Source organism: Saimiri boliviensis (assembly GCF_048565385.1).
Source record: "Saimiri boliviensis isolate mSaiBol1 chromosome 3 unlocalized genomic scaffold, mSaiBol1.pri SUPER_3_unloc_1, whole genome shotgun sequence".
In the NCBI taxonomy this organism is placed as follows: Eukaryota; Metazoa; Chordata; class Mammalia; order Primates; family Cebidae; genus Saimiri; species Saimiri boliviensis.
The window spans coordinates 193,187-215,111 of NW_027412492.1; the positions used below are offsets into that span (position 1 = coordinate 193,187).

Sequence of the window (21,925 nt, forward strand, 5' to 3'; positions counted from 1 at the left end):
GCCGGAGGACGGGCCATTGGTGTTTATCTTTACACAAAACTTAAAGAGAAATTGAGGTTGATTTTTCTTGTTTTCATGTGACCATGAAAGAGTGGGGGGCGGGGGGATCAAGGAACCAGCCCCAGAAGACTCAGGTAATCTGAGAGCAGGCCTGGGATCCACACACAGGTCACACACCCAGACGGAACCACAATGCCTGGCCTTCCTCTTTCCTCAATCCCTATTTAAATTAATCTGGAAGATTTATGAGATTAAAAAGAGTGGTGACAGGAAAGGAGAGAGTATTGGTAGAGGAAGGAAAGTCCATTAAGATTAGGGACAGTTGTAAGGGAGAAGAGAAAAAAGAGACAGAATCTGAGAGCCCTGAGATGCATTGAAAGGGGAGCAGCAGCTCAAAGAAAAGAGAAGGGATCATCAGTATTTAAACAGAACACATCCTGTGTGAGTACAAGCTAGTGATCCTTAGTTCAGGAGGCATTGGGCAGTCTGCTCTGACAGTTCAGTTTGTTCAGGGCATTTTAAAAAAAAATATGACCCAATGATAGAAATTTCCTAAAGAATGTAAGTTGGCCCTGTAGCCGCAGCTCCGGGTCTCGTTTCCACTGCTCTGTGTGCTGTTCGCCTAGACGCCTGGTTTGTATGGCCCTGTGACCTGCAGGTATTGGAGATCTACAGCTATGACGCCAGGATCCCCTAGAAGCCTAGAAATGGAACCATTGACATTTAGGGATATGGCCATAGATTTCTCTCTGGAGGAGTGGCAATGCCTGGACCCTGCACAGCGGAATTTATCTAGGAATGTGATGTTAGAGAACTACAGAAACCTGGCCTTCCTGGGCAGACAAGCAACCTCATCAAGCAGCTCCCTGACACCACAGCCAGGTAAATCCACAAAGATGGGGAAAAAACCAGCACAAAAAAGATGAAACCGTCATCAAAGACCAGAACACCTCTTCTCCTTCAAGGCATCACAACTCCTCAACAGCACAGATACACAACTTGACCGAGGAGTGCGACAAATTGACAGAAAAAGACTTCAGAAGGTGGCTTGTGAGAAACATTTCTGAGCTAAAGGAACATGTTCTAACTCAAAGCAAAGCAATCAAAAACCTTGAAAAAAAAGTTAGACAAAATGCTAATTGGAATAACCAGCATAGAGAAGAACAGAGACGACTTGATGGAGTTGAAAAACACAGCACAAGAACTACGTGAAGTAAACACAAGTTCTAATAGCCAGATCGATCAAGGGGAAGAAAGGATATCAGAGATTGAAGATCAACTCAATGAAATAAAAAGAGAAGGCAAGACAAGAGAAAAAAGAGTGAAAAGAAATGAACAAAGCCTCCAAGTAATATGGGATTATGTGAAAAGACCTAATCTACGCTCGATCGGTATACCTGAATATGACGGGGAGAATGAATCCAAGCTGGAAAACATGTTCCAGGATATTATCCAGGAGAACTTCCCAAGTCTAGCAAGGCAGTCCAAATTTCAAATTCAAGAAATACAGAGAACTCCCCAAAGATATTCCTCAAGAAGAGCAACCCCAAGGCACATAATCGTCAGATTCACCGGGGTTGAAATGAAGGAAAAAATGCTAAGGGCAGCCAGAGAGAAAGGCCAGGTCACCCACAGAGGGAAGCCCATCAGACTCACAGCAGATCTCTCTGCAGAAACCCTACAAGCCAGAAGAGAGTGGAGGCCAATATTCAACATCCTTAAAGAAAAGAACTTTCAACCCAGAATCTCATATCCAGCCAAACTAAGCTTTGTAAGTGAAGGAGAAATAAAATCCTTTAAGGATAAGGAATTATTGAGAGATTTTGTCACCACCAGACCTGCCTTAGGAGAGCTCCTGAGAGAAACACTAAGCATGGAAAGGAACAAGTACCAGTCACTGCAAAAGCAAACCAGTTGGCAAAGACCAAAAATGCAATGAAGAGAATGAGGCAACTAATGGGAAAGAAAACCAATCAGTAACAAAATGGCAGAATCAAATCACATATAGCAATATTAACATTGAAAGTAAATGGCCTAAATGCTCCAATCAAAAGACACAGACTGGCAAACTGGATAAAAAGTCAGAACCCATCGGTGTGCTGTATTCAGGAAACCCATCTCACATACAAAGACACACATCGACTCAAAATAAAGGGATAGAAGAAGATTTACGAAGCAAATGGAGAACAAAAAAAAGCAGGGGTTGTAATCCTAGTCCCTGATAAAATGGACTTCAACAAAGATCAAAAGAGACAAAGAAGGACACTACATTATGGTCAAAGAATCAATCCAACAGGAAGAGTTAAGTACCCTAAATACATACGTCCCCAACACAGGAGCACCCAGATACATGAAGCAAGTTCTTAATGACCTAAAACAAGATTTAGACTCCCACACAATAATAGTGGGAAACTTCAACACTCCACTGTCACTATTCAATAAATGAGCAGAAAATTAGCAAGGATATCCAGGACTTGAATGCAGAGCTGGACCAAGTGGACCTAATACACATATATAGAACACTCCACCCCAAATCCACAGAATATACATTTTTCTCAGCACCAAATTGCACATACTCTAAAATTGACCATATGATTGGAAGCAAATCACCCCTCAGCAAATGCAAAAGAACAGAAATCATAACAAACAGTCTATCAGACCACAGCGCAGTCAGAATAGGACTCAGGATCAAGAAACACACACAAACCCGCATAACCACTTGGAAACTGAATAACCTGTTTCTGAGTGTCAACTGGAAACTGTCTCAAAAAAAAAAAAAAAAAAAAAAAAAAAAAGAAATACTAGACTGCCATAGAATCAATCCAAACGCCCATAAATGATAAATGATAGATTGGACAAAGAAAATGTGGTACATGTATACCATGGAATACTACTCAGCCATAAAAAACAAGTTTGTGTCCTTTGTAGGGACTTGGATGAATCTGGAAACCATCATTCTCAGCGAACTAATATAAGAACAGAAAGCCAAACACCGTATGTTCTCACTCATAGGTAGGTGTTGAACAACGAGAACATGTGGACTCAGGGAGAGGAGCATCACACACTGGGGGCAGTTGAGGGGGGTAGGGAGAGACAGCAGGGGATGGGAAGGGAGAGGAGGATGGTGAGGGATAACATGGGGAGAAATACCACATATAGTATGCACCTAAAGTAAATAAATTAATTTTAAAAAATAGCCGGAAGAAAAAAAAAAAAAAAGAAAGCAAGTTGAAGTGGATTCACAACAGCAGTGTATGCTAGAAATCCTGGATACTGCAGGGACAGAGCAATTTACAGCGATTAGGAATTTGTATATGAAGAATGGACAAGGTTTAATGCTAGTATATTCTATTATAGCTCAATCCACATTTAATGACTTACAGGACCTGAGGGAACAGATTTTATGGGTTAAGGGCACAGAAGACGTTCCAATGATTTTGGTTGACAATAAATGTGACCCGGAAGATGAGCGAGTAGTTGGCAAAGAACAGGGCCGGAATTAGGCAAGACAGTGGTGTAACTGTGCCTTTGTAGAAACTTCTGCAAAGTGAAAGATCAATGCTAATGAGATGTTTCATGACCTGGTCAGACAGATAAATAGAACACCACCAGTGGAAAAGAAGAATCCTAAAAAGAAATTAGGTCTGCTACTCTAAGCCTGTAGTCAACAGCAGCTCTGAGCCAGATTACAGGAATGAAGAACTGTTGCCTGATTCGAAAGTGCCAGCATTTCAGACTTCAAAAAATAAATCTGAAGAGGCTTCTCGCACTGTATATATTATGTGAAGAATTTAGATCTTATATTAGTTTGCACAAGTTCCCTGGAGAAAAAAAAATTGCTGTGTATGTATATCTCTTGGAAAATAAGACAATAGTGTTTCTCCTTTGCAATAGCAGTTATAACAGGTGCAAAAATATACTTGACTCTCTTATGATTATACAAAAGAGCATGGATGCATTTCAAATGTTAGATATTGGTACTATAATCAAATGATTTCGTATTGACCTTTTTATCATGATTCCTCCCTATCAAGCCCTAAACAGTTGAACCTTTCTATTTCATATGTGTAATATTATGAAATGCCCCCCAACCTCACTGCAGCAGATAATGTTCTTGAGTCATTGACTTCATTTTATATTTTTAAAAATATGAAATATCATTTCTCATTATATTCTAATTAAAATCCTTGTGCAGCCAGGCGCGGTGGCTCACGCCTGTTATCCCAGTACTTTGGGAGGCTGAGGCAGGTGGATCACGAGGTCAAGAGATCGAGACCATCCTGGTCAACATGGTGAAACCCCGTCTCTACTAAAAATACAAAAAATTAGCTGGGCATGGTGGCGCGTGCCTGTATTCCCAGCTACTCACGAGGCTGAGGCAGGAGAATTGCTTGAACCCAGGAGGCAGAGGCTGCGGTGAGCTGAGATCGCGCCATTGCACTCCAGCCTGGGTAACAAGAGCGAAACTCCGTCTCAAAAAAAAAAAAAAAAAAGTGAGATTAAACAATTTAAAAAAGAAAAATTGTTTGTGCATAATGCTTTGGAAAATGGGTCTATTTTCCTATAGAAGAAGAAAAACTGGAATAGGTGAATTCTATGGCGTTCAAAGTTAAAATACATAACATACTAAACCAACTCTAATATTGCTTTTTTTGTTTTACTGTCAGATTAAATTACAGTTTTTATGGATGATTAAATTTTAGTACCAAAAAAAAAAAAAAAAACCCTAAGTGAAATTAGCTTACCTAGAATGAAGCATTGATATACTGAAAACTGATTAACCTTTTGAAAGGAAAATTTTTTAATTTAATCTTTTTTGAGACAGGTTCTCGTTCTGTCATCTAGGCTGAGGTTGCTGGTCCACAGTTTCAAGCCATTCTCCCACCTCAGCCTCTGGAGTAGCTGAGACTACCCACCATGCCCAGCTAGTTTTTGAATATTTGGTAGAGACTGGGTTTCACCATATTGGCTTAGCTGTTCTCAAACTCCAGAGCTCATGTGATCTTCCCACCTCAGCCTACTGATCAATAACAGATCAGGTGTGGTGGCTCAAGCCTGTAATCCCAGTACTTTGGGAGGCTGGCAAGTAAACCATGAAGTCAGGAGCTCGAGATCAGCCTGGCCAACATGGTGAAACCCCATCTCTACTAAAAATACAAAAATTAACTCAGTGCAGTGGCGGGTGCCAGTAACCTCAGCTACTCGGAAAGCTGAGGCAGGAGAATCGCTGGAACCTGGGAGAAGGAGGTTGCAGTGAACCAAGATTGTGCCACTGCAATCTAGCCTGGGCAACAGAGCAACATTCCATCAAAAATTACAAGATAATAAATAAATAAAAATTTCACAAGCTTTTCCATTTTAACTAAGGAATGGTAATTCTAGACTTCTGCCACAACATTATGGTTCACAAAACATTCTTAATTCAATTTAAATAGATCTGACTTTAGATCCTGAAACAGCAAGTCATAATCTTGTATCTCTGATAATAGACTGCAGTGAGATTTGGAAAGACACCCCAAAGACTCATGATCCAAAAAAGACTAATGCTGGTATTCCTAGAAGGAAGAGAAAGAGAACACAATCAAATGGGATAGAGCTAACAGTGTGGTTTGTAAGAATTGCCTTGCCAGGAGATGGAAAAATACACTATCATGATAGGATTCATTCTTTAGTATTCAGCTACAGAAATGCGATAATTTTACCAAAGTCATTACGGTGGGTAGAGTGTGAAGAGTTCTTCTGCTAAAAGTAAAACCCAGTAATATTAGGATTTTTCTGGACAGTGAAGTGGGTGAGGTTTAATCTTATAACTTGAATGCCAGGTCTAATATCTTTTCTTCAAGCGATATTTTTATGAAACTGTTTAGGCTGTGTTTCCCACTGGGTGTGATTTATAAACCACATATATTTGGTATAGTGATAGATTATGAAGGATAAAAGATTAAAAACTATTTTCTATTTTATTTAGGAGAGAAGCTCTACAATTCTGAATTCTATATCACTTATAAGCAAAAAAAAAAAGGGTTTTTATTGCATTATTTTACCGTTAATAAAATATTATTTTAAAAGGCCTACTCTTCAGAGATGTAATGGGAATAAATTGTAAAGTACTTACGATATTCTAAGACGATAGTGTACTTAGTCAATATTTAAATGGTTTCCACATAATGAATTTTATCAACATTACATAGTTATTAGGTCAGTCCAGCAACAAAACAGGCTTATATAAAAACAAAAATCTCCTGGATCATGCCATCCTTTGCCAGAATCAACATATGAAAATCAGTTGCATTTCTACACATCAACAATCAACTATCTGAAAAGCAAATTAAGAAAACAATCCCGGCCAGGCGCGGTGGCTCAAGACTGTAATCCCAGCACCTTGGGAGGCCGAGGCGGGTGGATCACAAGGTCAATAGATCGAGACCATCCTGGTCAACGTGATGAAACCTCGTCTCTACTAAAAATACAAAAAAAAATTAGCTGGGCATGGTGGTGCGTGCCTGTAATCCCAGCTACTCAGGAGGCTGAGGCAGGAGAATTGCCTGAACCCAGGAGGAGGAGGTTGCGGTGAACTGAGATCTCACCATTGCACTCCAGCCTGGGTAACAAGAGCGAAACTCCGTCTCAAAAAAAATAAAATAAATAAATAAATAAATAAATAAATACATAAATACATAAATACTTAATATAGGAACCCCCTCAATATGACACTGAATCCTGCAAGGCTGACTATGCCTCACTGGGTACAGCATAATTTAACAGGATATGGTCCACCTGCTAGATGCTAATTAACCTGAAGAGATGTAATTTAATTATTTTTCTGGAGCAGTTGCTCTTAAGAATTTTCTTCTTCCCTGTGAGAAGAGTTCAGAAGCAATCTGGCTTTCAGCCATACTCATCCACTGAGACTGTGCCAAGTGTATCAATCATCAGCCAAGGAATATTTTTCATGCCTGTCACATTCTAAGATGCTTTGTAGCTGTGCTCTGTGTCTGTTCCATCTGGCTTTAGCAGATCACTCTCCTTCTTCCTGTCAATATGTGTATATACATAAAGGTCTGCAAGGACACGTGACAGACTTTTTGCAGGTAGTATGAAATGTGTATGTATGTGTATATGTGTGTGTGTACCTATGTGTGCCTGTGTACTTCTGCAGGTTAGAGAAAGAAAGTAAAGCGTGGTGGTGAACGCTTCACTTTAGAACCAGGCTTCCAGGAGTTCAAACCCATGCTCTGTCCTCTTCCATCTGTGTCACCTCAGCAGTTATCTTTTTTGGTAAATAAAAGGAGGGATGGGGTAATAACAGTTTAACTTACGTTTTAGATGTATGAGGTCTAAATGAATTTTCATGAGTTAAAGCACTTTGAATAGGCTCACACATGGTAAATGTAGCGTACAAAATATACAAAAGATATATTTTGTTAATATATACCTGCTGATTATCTATACATTCATTTGAAAAAGGTTTTTTTTTTTTTTTTTTTTTTTTTTTTGCAACAGCTGGGGTTGCAAGAAAAAAAAAAAGTTTTTTTTTTTTTCTGTTTTTCTCTGAAGACAGGGAAGTGGTCAGGTGAGATGGCTCATGCGTATAATCCCAGCAATTTGGGAGGCCAAGGCAGACAGATCACCTGAGGTCAGGAGTTTGAGGCCAGCCTGGCCAACATGGCAAAACTCCATCTCTTCTAAAAATACAAACATCAGTTAGGCATGGTGGCAGGTGCCTGTAATCACAGGTACTTTGGAGGCTGAGGCTGGAGAATCACTTCAGCCCAGAACGTAGAGGTTGCATTGAATGAAGATTAGGCCGCTACACTCTAGCCTGGGCAACAAGAACAAAATTCTATCTCAATATTTATTATTAATAATGTTTTCAACTGTTATTTGTATATTTCTCTCTTCTATTTTGTCAGTGTTCATCAATTTGGATCTTTTTTGTGTTTGAGACAGTTTCATTCTTGTTGCCCAGGCTGGAGTGAAATGGTATCAGCTCGTCTCATTGCAACCTCTACCTCCCGGGTTCAGGAGATTCTCCCACCTTGCCTTAGCCTCTCAAGTAGCTGGAATTTCAGGTGCCCACCACCACACCCAGTCAATTTTTGTATTTTTAGTGGAGATGGGATTTCTCCATGTTGGCCAAGCTGGTCTCAAACTCCTGACCTTGTGATCCACCCACCTCATCCTCTCAAAGGCTGAGATCAGAGGTGTGAGCCAATGCACCCAGCCCGATCATTTGTTACTTGGTTTGTAAATGCCTTTTTGATGTAATGTGTATTTTGTCTGATGACCACTGCTCTCTTTTGGCTTCTGTTTCCATGGAATACCTTTTTCATTCATTCACTTTCAACCTGTTTGTGTCTTTGGATTTAAAGTGAATTTGTCTTTAGACCATATACATGAGAATCATTTTAGACTTAATTCTGCCAATCTGCCTTTGAGGAAAGAATTTAAGCCATTTACATTTAAAATAATAACTGATAAGAGGGGATTTACTTTTGTCATTTTACTGTTTGGTTTCTAAAGGCTGTGTAGCCTTTGTTTTTTTTTTTTTTTTTTTTCCTCATTATTTCCATGCATAGCTGATGCTAAGATAAAAGCTAAAATTGACTGACGTTAATGGCAATTTATCCTCCAAGACTTCCCCTGGAATTTGCAAGCCTTAAAAAGACTGCAAAGGCCAGGCGTGGAGTCTCATGCCTGTAATCCCAGCACTTCGAGAGGCTGAAGCTGGAGGATCACAAGGTCAGGTGTTCAAGACAGTCTGGTCAACATGATGAAATCATGTTTCTACTGAAAATACAAACAAAAATTAGTTGGGTGTGGTGGTGCATGCCTGTAAAACCAGCTACTCTGCAGGCTGAGGCAGGAGAATTGCTTGAACCTGGTAAGTGGAGGTAGCAATTAGCTGAGATAGGGCCACTGCTCTCAATCTGGGTGACAGAGGGAGCCCCCGTCTCACACACACACACACACAATACTCCGGAGTTCCAAAACAGTTTTATCAGTGAGATTTTGTTAGTGCAACTGATGTCTAAGTAGGGAAAAATGATTCTTGGTTTTCCTATTTCTCTATCTTCCAAGAATTCTTCCCTGTTGCTTGTTTCAATGTGTTCTTTTCTTCTATTAAACTGTATTCATGAGTTGTTATGGTGAAATCCCATCTCTACTAAAAATACAAAAATTAGCCAGGCATGGTGACAGGCACCAAATAATGTGTCACCCCAAAATTATGTATTTTTGAAAATTCATACGTTTAAGGCCTCATTCTTAGGGCTTACATTCTTACATTCAAAAAAAATTTTTTTCATTCTATATTTTCTTAAATTCAAATTTTCTTTACATTCTTAAATACAAAATTCATGTGTTTAAGCCCTAATCTGAACTTAATGACTTCTCAACGGCGCCACCTTTATATTTTGCACAGTGAAAAAATATGAAGGTGGTGCCTTTGTGGAGGTTGTTAGGTTTAGATGAGTTCATGAGGGTGGGGTCCCCATGATGGGATTAGTGGCCTTATCAGAGGAGGAAGAGAGACCTGAGCTCTTTCTGTGCACACAAGTAAGAGAGAAAAGGCATCAGAGTGAAACCTATCTTGCTGGCACATTGATCTTGGACTTCCTAGTGTCCATAATATGGAGAAACAAATGTCTGTTTTTAGGCCACCCAATGATGGTGTCTTGTTATGGTAGCCAAAACAACTTAAATCATGATAAATCAAGTTTGCAGAATTTTGTAAGCTTTTATCGTGAATTATTAAACTGAAGGTGGTCTTGAGGACCTCCTGAACTTGTAGTGGTGATTAGAAAGATTTTGCTTCAGTTGGGTGTGGAGGCTCAGGCCTATAATCCCAGCACTTGGGAAGTCAAGGCAAATGGATCACCTGAGGGCAGGAGTTTGAGAGCAGCCTGACCAACATGGTGAGACCCTGTCTCTAATAAAAATACAAAAATTAGCCAGTCGTGGTGGCAAGCACCTGTAATTCCAGCTACTCAGGAGGCTGAGGTGGGAGAATTGCTTGAACCTGAGAGGCAGAGGTTGCAGTGAGCCAAGATCACACCACTTCACTCCAGCCAGGGCAACAGAGGGAGATTCTGTCTCAAAAAAAAAAAAAAGAAAGATTTTGTTCTCTACAATGCTAGTCTGAGAGTGTGCAGAAGAGATTATACAGTTTGTGTAATATTCTAAGTGTGGATGTACAGTGAATTACTTCAGTTGTTGGACTGTTAAAAAAATTTACAAGTTTTTTACTATTGTATGTAATATTATGGTGAAATGTGACACATATGCATTTTTAAATTACATTTTTCATAACAACACTTATCATGAGACCTACCCACTCAACTAGGCTTCAAGTGTATAATATCCTATACTTGCTCATAAGTACAATGTTCTACAGCAGGTCTGTAGAGATTACTTATCTTGTTTATCTAAAATGGAATGCTTCTTGATTCGTAACTTTCCATTTCTACTACTCCCAACCCTTGGCAAACACCATTCCCCTCAGATTTTATGAATTTAACTCTTTTAGACATCCCATACGAGTGGAAACGTACAGTATTTCTTTTTTCTGTGACTGTCTTTATTGCTCTTATTGTAATGACCTTAAGGTTCCTCCATGTTCTCACATATTTCACAGTTTTCTTCTATTTTAAGGCTGGATCTGTCACATTTTCTTTATCCATTCATCTTCAATGGAAAATTAGATTGTTCGTACATCTTAGGTACTGTGCCGTGTTGCAATAAACATGAGAGTCGTAATATCTCTTCAAGATCATACATTTAGCCGGGTGCGGTGGCTCAAGCCTGTAATCGCAGCACTTTGGGAGGCTGAGGCGGGTGGATCACGAGGTCAGGAGATTGATACCATCCTGGTCAACACGGTGAAACCCCATCTCTACTAAAAATACAAAAAATTAGCTGGGCATGGTGGCACGTGCCTGTAATCCCAGCTACTCAGGAGGCTGAGGCAGGAGAATTGCCTGAACCCAGGAGGCGGATGTTGCGGTGAGCCGAGATGGTGCCATTGCACTCCAGCCTGAGTAACAAGAAGTTTCGAAACTCCATCTCCAAAAAAAAAAAAAAAAAAAAAAAAAAAATCATAAATTTAATTCCTTTGAATACATATTCAGAAATGAGATTGCTAGATTATATGGTAATTGACAGCAGCTGGACCATTTTTCTTTCCCATTGAAAGTGTGCAAGGATTAAAATGTTTTCATATTATTACCAACGCTTGTTGTTTTATGTTTTTTATTTGATAGTAGCCATCCTGACAAGTGTGAGGTATTATCTGACATTGTTTTGATACGCATGTTCCTGATGATTAGTGATTTTTAGCTTCTTTCATATGCCTGTTGGTCATGCGTATATTTTCGTTTGGTCAAAATGTCTATTAAAGTATTTTGCCCATTTGTAATTGTGATTTTAGGTTGTTGTTTTACTTAAACTACCAAGTTTTAGAAATGTGTTAATACATATTTTGGATATTACACGCTTTTTAAGAGATATGGTTTTCGGCCGGGCGCGGTGGCTCAAGCCTGTAATCCCAGCACTTTGGGAGGCCGAGGCGGGTGGATCACGAGGTCGAGAGATCGAGACCATCCTGGTCAACATGGTGAAACCCCGTCTCTACTAAAAAGTGCAAAAAATTAGCTGGGCACGGTGGCACGTGCCTGTAATCCCAGCTACTCAGGAGGCTGAGGCAGGTGAATTGCCTGAACCCAGTAGGCGGAGGTTGCGGTGAGCCGAGATCGCGCCATTGCACTCCAGCCTGGGTAACAAGGGCGAAACTCCGTCTCAAAAAAAAAAAAAAAAAAAGACATATGGTTTTCAAGTATTTTCTTTGAATTCATAGATTGAATTTTCGCTGTGCTGTTTTTTCCTTTGTTGTGTAGAAATGATTTAGTTTCAGGTAGTCCCAGTTGTTTATTTGTGTTTTCATTGCCTGTGTTTCTCCCTCGCCCCCGGAGATGGAGTTTCGCTCTTGTTACCCAGGCAGGAGTGCAATGGCGCGATCTCGGCTCACCGCAACCTCCACCTCCTGGGTTCAGGCAATTCTCCTGCCTCAGCCTCCTGAGTAGCTGGGATTACAGGCATGTGCCACCATGCCCAGCTAATTTTTTGTATTTTTAGTAGAGACCGGGGTTTCACCATGTTGACCGGGATGGTCTCAATCTCTTGACCTCGTGATCCACCCGCCTCGGCCTCCCAAAGTGCTGGGATTACAGGCGTGAGCCACTGCGCCCGGCTCATTACCTGTGTTTTTATCATTAAAATTATTGTCGAAACCAATATCATGAAGCTTTTCACCTTTGCCTTCTCTGGTAGGAGTTTTACAGTCTTAGGTCTTATATTTAAAGTGTTTAATCCATTGTGAGTAAATGTGTATGTAGTATAAGACAAGGGCTCAATTTCAAGCTTTTGCATGCGGATATCCTGTTTTCTCAACACCATTTATTGAAGACACAAACCTTCCCCAATTATGTAGTCACCACACCCTTGTCAAAAATCAGTTGAATATATGTGCATGAACTTATTTCTTCTAGGTTGACTATAATGTTTTATTGATCAACATGTCTGCCTGTATTCCAGTCCCATAATGTTTTGATTACTGTGGTTTTGTCTTATATTGTCATATCTGGGATTGTGATACTTCCAGCTTTGTTTTTTTCTGTTTCAAGACTGACTTGGTTATTTACAGTTTTTGTGGTTAGTTCCATGTAAATTTTGAGGGTTTTTTCTATTTTTGTAAAACTGCTATTAGGATTTTGATAGAAATTGCACTGAATCTGTAGATTACTTTGGGTAGTATGGACATTTTAACAAGTGTATTTCTTCCAATCCATCAAGATGGAATGTCTTCCCACTTTTTTGTGTTCCTTGAGTAAATTTTTTAATCAATATTTTGTAGTTTTCATTTTACAAATGTTTCACCTCCTTAAGTTTATTTCTAAATATTTTATACTTATATAAATGGAATTGTTTTTCTAATTTTCTTTTCAGATAGTTGGTTGTATATAGAAATGCTACTAATTTTTGTATGTTGATAATGTGTCCTCAACATGATTGAATTTATTTATTAGTTCTAATAGACTTCTTAAAATATCTTCAGAGTTCTTTAATATATAATATAATCTTCAAACGAGGACAATTTTTCTGCTTTCTTTCTGATTTGCATGCCTTTTGCTACTTTTGTCTTGCTTAATTGCACTGATTAGACCTTCCAGTACTATACTGAACCTATACTAAACAGCAGTGGTGAATGGGCATTCTTGTCTTCTTTGGAGTCTTAGAGAAAAGTTTTCAATTTCCCATGAAAAGTGTGTTGAATTTTGTCAGATGATGATTCTTCATTCATTGAGATGATCTTTTTTTTTTTTTCCACTTTTTTACTCTATGAAAACAATGTATCACAGGAGTTGTCATATGTTGAATTACCTTGGGAATAAATCCCACTAAATCACAGCAGATGGTCCTTTTAATACGGTGTTAGATTTGGTTCCATAGTAATTTGTTGAGGATATTTGCATCTGTATGTTTCAGGAATATTGGCCTGTTTTTTGATGTCTTTGTCTTGATTTGTTATAAGGGCAGCACTGACTTCATAAAAGGACTTTGAATGTGTTGCCCTCTCTTCAATTAAAAAAAGAAAAAAAATTTTGTTATGGAGTCTGGCTCTGTCTCACAGGCTGGAGTGCAAAGGCACAATCTTTGCTCACTGCAACCTCCGCCTCCCGGGTTCAAGCAATTCTCCTGCCTCAGCCTCCCTTGTACCTGGGACTAAAGGCACCTGCCACCACACCCAGCTAATTTTTTTAAATTTTTAGTAGAGAAGCATGTTACCATCCTGGACAGACTGGTCTCAAACTCCTGACCTGATGAACCACCTGCCTCGGCCTCCCAAAGTGCTGGGAGTACAGGTGTGAGCCACTGTGCCTGACTTCTCTTAAATTTTTTAAAAGATTGAGAAGGTTCCTGCTGACAAGTGGAGATTAAAAAAAAAAAGTTAAAAAATAAAAATGTGTTTCAGGGGACTCCTTCATAACAATGAAAAAAGAAAAAATAACAATTAGAAAAGATTGAGAAAGATTGCAATTAATGATTCTTTAAATGTTAGGCAAAATTCACCAGTGAAGACTTGTTTCTGTCTTTGTGGGGTGGTAATTTTGAGTACGGATTTCATTTCCGTCCTAGTTTTAGAATTGTTCAGACCTTCTATTTCTTCATGATTTTGTCTCAGTAAGGTGTATGTTTGTAGGACCTTACCTATTTCCTCTTGCTTGTCCAGTTTCCTTGGAGTATAATTTTATACGAGTTTCTTATAATCCATTTTATTTATAGTTTATAAGAAACTTGTATAAAATTATGTGAGTAATCGACATCAGCTGTAATATCGTCTATTATTTCTTATTATATTTATTTGCATGCTTTCTTTTTTCTTCGTTAGTCAAGCGTTTTCATCAATTTTATCTTTTCAAAAAACCAAATCTTAGTTTCTTTTTTCTCTATTCCTTTTCTATTTCCTATTTTATTTGTTTCTCTTGTAATCTGTTATTTTGTCCCTTCTGCTAAGTTTGAGCTTAGTTGCTTTTTTCTAGTTCCTTACCATATATAGTAGTTGCTTACTTAAAACCTTTTTGGTTTGTTGTTGTTATTGTTGTTGTTGTTGTTGTTGTTGTTGTTGTTGTTTGGAGACCGGGTTTCGCCCTCTTGGCCAGGATGGTTCCAGTCTCTTGACCTCTTGATTCACCCGCCTCCGTTTCGCAAAGTGTTGGGATTACAGGCGTGAGCCACCGCGCCAGGCCTGTCGTTGTTGTTTTTAATGTAGATGTTATCGCTGTCAACATCCCTCTTATAATCCCACAGGTCACCTGTGCGGAGCAATTCCAGCTCCCCGTGGAGAACTCAAAGGCAGCTTCTCGGCCACCGCGACTCTGACTGCATTCCCATTTTCCGGGGTACTCGGAGGACTCCATCCCGAGCCCGTGGGGATGGAGGCCCCCTCGCCAGGTTCCCCCAATCCCAGCCGGGGCTGGAGCTGTCGCCTTTTGGAGTCCACCTGCGCTCCCCTTCTCCCGGGCGCTCAGGAGCCTCGCTGGGCCCCAGGAAGGTCTGCTCCCGGCGGGGAGCGGCGCTCCTGTCTGCGTGGCGGGGGCGCTCCTGTCCGCGAGGCGGCTCCTGGGGCGGACGGCCCCTCCCTCCCCTGGGAACAGAGGCGTTTTCTCAGCCATCTCAGAAGACTGGACACAGTTCACTGTTTGGGTCCCTACCTGGCCAGGGTCACCGTGAAACCCTGTAGGGAGTTTCCCTTTCAGCTGTCACCCAGGTGGTAACAGCTGCTGAATGTTGACCTTCAGCCCTGATCTTCTGGGATCTTCTCATTAATCGATCCAATCACGGCTGGGCGCGATGGCTCCCAGCTGTAATCCCAGCACTTTGGGAGGCCGAGGCAGGGCAGGGGAAGCGGGGGAGGGAGAAGGGGAGGGGGCAGGACGACGGATCACCTGAGATCAGGAGTGTGATACCAGCTTGACCAAAACGGAGAAACCTCATCTCTACCAAAAATATAAGAACTAACTGGGCTTGGTGACCGACGCCTGTAGTCCCAGGTACTCTGGAGGCTGAGGCAGGAGAATCCCCTGAACGCAGGAGGCGGACATCGCGGTAAGCAGAGATGTGCCATTGCAGTCAAACCTGGGCGACAGAGACACTCTGTCTAAAAATTAATTAATTAATTAAAGTAATTCAATCACCTTTTTAAAACTGGTTCCTCTAGTCATCCACTCAAGCAATTTGAAGTATTCACTTAATCAATCATTAGAATCCTACAGCACAGAGAAAATAGACGCAATATCTAAAACTGGGCATCTGGCAGGCCAGGGCAAAGGGACAGAAATAAAGAATGCTTCGGTGTGGAAGCGGTCTGTTCACTTGAGATGAGGCTTTTCTGTTCATCAAGAACGCAAATGCCTCTCTCCAGAACTGAGCCACCGAATAGTGCCTAGCACCATCTGCGGGAACCTTTGGAAAAATCAAAATGACAGAGTTAGAAAACCTCATGTTCATGAAAAATAATCTAGTGGCATCCAGTCTAGTCACCTACAGTCTCCACGTGTCAAAGGTCAAAAACTGTGACGTTCCCAGCTGATGATATGGTGTGGAAGTGGCCTGTGTCCATTCCCTCTTTAAGCTGCAAATGAGAGCACAGTTGTTCTACAGCTGTCCCTCCTCCTTGTGTTCATTTATCATGCGGTTTTTAAAATCTTCCTTTATCAGCAGAAATATTTCACTTTTTGTGGTCAACATTCAGACTATTGTTATTTTTCTTTTTTGAGACAGAGTTTCACTCTTGTTACCCAGGCTGGAGTGCAATGGCGCAATCTCGGCTCACCACAACCTCCGCCTCCTGGGTTCAGGCAATTCTCCTGCCTCAGCCTCCTGAGTAGCTGGGATTACAGGTACACGCCACCATGCCTGGCTAATTTTTGTAGAGACGGGGTTTCACCATATTGGTCAGACTGGTCTTGACCTCCTGACCTCATGATCCGCCTGCCTTGGCCTCCCAAAGTGCTGGGATTACAGGCGTGAGCCGCGGCCAGCCTACAAATACTTCTTTTTTTTTTTTTTTTTTTTTTTTTTTATTTTTCAGACAGAGTTTCGCTCTTGTTACCCAAGCTGGAGTGCAATGGTGCGATCTCAGCTCACCGCAACCTCCGCCTCCTGGGTTCAGGCAATTCTCCTGCCTCAGCCTCCTCAGTAGCTGGGATTACAGGCACACGCCACCATGCCCAGCTAATTTTTGTGTATTTTTAGTAGAGATGGGGTTTCACCATGTTGACCAGGATGGTCTCAATCTCTTGACCTCGTGATCCACCCGCCTCGGCCTCCCAAAGTGTTGGGATTACAGGCTTGAACCACTGCGCCCGGCCAAATCCTTCTTAAATAAAGCAATGATGGCCTTTTTTATAACTTAGAGTTATGAAAGTTTATAACATTTTAAATTTATTTCAAGAGTAGAAGTTACGAAAATGATTTATGGAAAAAATATTGTTTGCCAATATTGCCCTGGCTTCTGACAGCTAAGAAAAGGTAACAAATACAATATGCTTTACTCAAAACCTACTCGTTTGCAAAGACGCTAATGAGTATTGGTGAATATGTATAACCCACTTATATCTTGATTATTTGCAGGACTATTTCAAGCCTAGAAGAAATTGTTGAAATGCAAGGAGACATCATTGAATACCTGAAGCGCCACAATGCGCTGCTGAGTAAGCGATTGTTGGCTCTCACTTCCTCGGACCTGGGCTGTCAGCCAAGTTGAACATAAGAGGCTCACCCTCATGACAGCAATTGCAGAGAAACCCAGAGTAATTCAAACTAACTGACTACTGGACAAGCTGCCACAGGGAACTGCAGCATTTGCTGAATAGCATTTTATACTGTTCGTTGGAAACCTGAATTTGGTTCTGACTTCTGTGGCCGTTTAAAATATAGGACTTGACTGGGCATGGTGGCTCATGCCTATAATCCCAGCAGTGTGGGAGACCAAGGCAGGTGGATCACCTGAGGTCAAGAGTTCGAGACCAACCTGAGCAGCATGGAAAACCTTATGTCTGCTAAAAATACAAAATTAGACGGGCATGGTGGCACATGCCTGTAGTCTCAGCTACTCAGGAGGCTGAGGCAAGAGAATTGCTTGAAGCTGGGAGGCGGAGGTTGCGGTGAGCCAAGATTGTGCCACTGCACTCCAGCTGGGCAGCAAGAGTGAAACTCCGTCTCAAAATAAGTAAATAAATCAAATAAAGTAAAATATAGGGCTGTGGGTCACTTGAAAAGTGCCTGTAGAAGCCCTGATAACTTGAGGAGAATGTGTTTTATTGAACTTCTTGAACTGACGTAACTGCTTGGTTTATCCTAGAATCAGAGGCTAAACGACTCCATAGTCAACATTTTTCTACCTGACACTGAACCCTGTAATGATTTGGTTATGAATAGGGGAAGCCTAACAAGACAATCTATTTTAAACAGCGTTTTAATCAAATAAGTTCTTCTCACTTTTAAGCTGTTGAAAGAAGTCATTATTGCTTAATGTTTTTCCTGCAGAGCGTTACCATGTATTTTATATGCCTGTGTGGTGTTGAATGACATCATGGGCCATGTAGCTTTCATAGAGAATTTTCTCACCATAGGACTGAGATCTTACTAGGTAGCATACTATGCAAACTCCTACAGCTTTCTATTCTCAAGAAATAAGAGGCCGGGCGCAGTGGCTCAAGCCAGTAATCCCAGCACTTTGGGAGGCCGAGGCGGGTGGATCACGAGGTCGAGAGATCGAGACCATCCTGGTCAACATAGTAAAACCCTGTCTCTACAAAAAATAGAAAAAATTAGCTGGGCATGGTGGCACATGCCTGTAATCTCAGCTACTCCAGAGGCTGAGGCAGGAGAATTTCCTGAACCCAGGAGGCAGAGGTTGCAGTGAGCTGAGATCGTGCCATTGCACTCCAGCCTGGGTAACAAGAGCGAAACTCCGTCAAAAAAAAAAAGAAAGAAAAAAAGAAATAAGATAGGCCAGGTGTGATAGCTCACGGATGTAATCTCAGCACTTTGGGAGGCCAAGCAGATCACGAGGTCAAGATTTCAAGACCATCCTGCACGACATGGTGAAACCCTGTCTCTACTAAAAATTTAAAAACAATTAGCTGGGCATGGTGGTGCATGCCTGTAGTCCCAGGTACTTGGGAGGCCAAGGCAGGAGAATGGCTTGAACTTGGGAGGCAGAAGTTGCAGTGAGCCAAGATGCCACTGCACTCCAGCCTGGTGAGTGAGCCTCCATCTCAAAAAAAAAAAAAAAAAAAAAAAAAAAAGCCCGGCATGGTGGCTCAAGCCTGTAATCCCAGCACTTTGGGTGGCCGAGGCGGGTGGATCACGAAGTCAAGAGATCGAGACCATCCTGGTCAACATGGTGAAACCCCGTCTCTACTAAAGATACAAAAAATTAGCTGGGCATGGTGGCGCGTGCCTGTAATCCCAGCTACTGAGGAGGCTGAGGCAGGAGAATTGCCTGAACCCAGGAGGCGGAGGTTGCGGTGAGCCGAGATCGCGCCATTGCACTCTAGCCTGGGTAACAAGAGTGAAACTCCGTCACAAAAAAAAAAAAAAAAAAAAGAGATGAAATCGAGTGAGTAAGAAAAAGCAAGAGAATCAGAGAATCACTTGAGCCCAAGAGGTGGAGATGGTGCTATTTAATACACTCCTGCCTGGGCAATAGAGTGAGACTCAGTATCCAAAAACCAAATGAAAGAAAAAACAAACAAGAACCAGATTATTCTTATTAAATATAAATGTAGGTATTTCAGGTTGTCACTGGCTGATGTTGTAAAGTCCCAGGTTCTTGGTATTGCAATCAAAGAATTGGATGTGACACACACAAATAGCAAAGCTGCAAAAGATTTATTAAGTGCAGTCCAATTCTTTGCAGTTTCAAGCAATTCTCCTGGCTCAGCCTCAAAAATAGTTGGGAATACAGGCATCTGCCACCACACCAGGGTAATTTTTGTACTTTTTGTAGAGACAGGTTTTACCATGTTAGCCAGGCTGGTTTTGAACTCATGGTCTCAAATGATCCACCCGCTTTGGCCTCCCAAAATTCTGGGATTACAGACATGAGCCATCATGCCCTGCTGAATAATCTGTTTTATAGATTTGCAGCATACAATGAAATATTCTTTTTTACGAAGGTGCATGAATGATTGCTAAATCATTGCAAATGCCACCATTTATGAATACAAACTCAAAGAAAATCTGCTAGGAACACATATAATGTGTCACAGAATTTCAGAGTTCAGACAATGCTTTCTAGAGAAAGTAAGATTAGGCAGACATCTGAAGAAAGAGTGGTTAGAAATCAGGAGGTACACAACGGTTACAGCATGAAAATCCCGATGGACAAAAGCCATCTTTGCGAAGGTTCCCTGTCAAAGGAATTCCCTGTGCTGAGTGTGGATTAGAGGTGAAGGACGAGATGGAAATTAGGTGGGGACTAGATTGTCAGGCCCTTTGGGAACATGAAAGGAGCTTGTTTCTTTACAAGAGTTGTAAAAGTGGCTCCAGTGTATGAAGGAGCATGATTAAGATTGCAATTTGGAAAAAGATCACATGCAGAGAATGTAAAGGCGTGAGGTGGAGTGAAGGGGAGCAAATCACTGAAGGGGCCATGAAGCGCAGGCTGGTGGAGACTGTCACGCGTGGAAAATCCACTCAGGTAGGACCTGGGATCTGCTTCTGGGTGGGGGTGGGCTGAAGCATGGGAGAAAATGGGGTTTATTCCAATGGCTGCTGCACTTAACCCGTGGGGTCTAAACGGGGAAAAAGCGTCAGCAGGTGCTGAGAGGCCAGGACCCCCCACTGGGCCCTGCTGCCTCCTGGCCTTGGGGCTTCCTGTTTCACTGGGCGGGCCCGGGTTCTCTTTCCCTCCCAAGGCTTTCTTGTGCTCAGGTCATCTCTTGGACACAATGATTCCTGGAACGCGAACCATCAAACAGCTGCACAACTTCTCCTTGACTTTAGACTTTTCAGTTTTTCTTCCTGGGTTCGGGCTGGCCCGGAGTTGTTCTCTACCAACCTCAATCTGCTGGTGGGGAATTCTGCAGCCACTGAAATAGGATCCACTTGTTGTGAGGGGCAGGGAGCAGGAGGTGGACTCTATCCAGGCCTCTACAACCGAAGGGTAAAGTCCATCCTTTTCCTGCAGTGCTAGAAACGGCATCGGGGCTGGTCGGTGCGATGGTTCACTCCCGTCATCCCAGCACTTTGAGAGTCCCAGGCGGGTGGATCACGTGAGGTCAGGAGTTCGAGACCAGCCTGACTAACAAGGAGAAACCCTGTCTCTACTAAAAATACAAAATTAGTTGAGCGGGGTGGCACATTCCTGTAATCTCAGCTACTCCAGAGGCTGGGGAGAGAGAATCCCTTCAACCTGCGAGGCGGAGGTTTCGTGAGTCAAGATTTCATCATTGCACTCCAGCCTGGACAAGAGCGAAACTCCGTCTTGAAAGAAAGAAGGAAAGAAAGAGAAAAAAGAAAGGAAGGAAGGAAAGAAAAGAGAGCAAGTTTCACCGGGAGAGAGGGTGAAACTGATGGGCTCCAGAACACACACAACTGGGCGAGACCTGGAGAGGCCCCTTGGAGCCTTTCAGAGCTCCTGTGTCCTCATCTGCAAAGATGGGATTAAAGTGCTTTGAGAAAATCAAGGAGGATTACCAAGATGAAATTAGGTTATCTATATTCATGTTGTCCGACCAGCTGTTGTAATTGAATCATGCGAGGCTCCGCCTCCCCCTTAGGACCTCTGCCCAGGCAACTCGGGATTGGAGCTGCGCTCCTGCGTGGGTGGGACCCTTAGCCCCGCCCTCCTGTGGGTGTATATACGCCCTGGTCTCAGCGGCGACCTCTCAGTCTGGTGCAGGACTGGCTCTCAGGACGCCCGCAGGTGCCCGTCTGCAAGAACTTCTGAATTACCTACTCTAGGTAAGTGGAAAGTGGAGCCCTGTGACTGCAGGAGGCTGGAGCATAGGGAAACCCCTGGCCTCCTGGGCATCGGCTCTGCCTGACCGGAGCTGGAACCTCTAGAAGGAATCCAAACTCCGGACCCAGTTATTTTATTTTTTTATATTTTTTTGAGACGGAGACTCTCTGTCGTCCAGGCTAGGGTGCAGTGGCACGATCTTGGCTCACTGCAACCTCTGCCTCCCCGGTTCAAGTGATTACCCGCCTCAGCCTCCCCAGTAGCTGGGATGACAGGTGTGCGCCACGACGCCTGGCTAATTTTTGTATTTTTAGTAGAGACCGGGTTTCACTATGTTGGCCAGGATGATCTTGAACTCTTGACCTCATGTGATCCAGCCGCCTCGGCCTCCCAGAG

At 42.1% G+C, this 21,925-nt stretch overlaps 1 pseudogene; it reads left to right on the forward strand.

Moving 5' to 3' along the window:
* Positions 1–83: 83 nt before the first annotated feature.
* On the forward strand, positions 84–3,795 carry LOC141583118 (ras-related protein Rap-1A-like; annotated as a pseudogene).
* Positions 3,796–21,925: the final 18,130 nt, after the last annotated feature.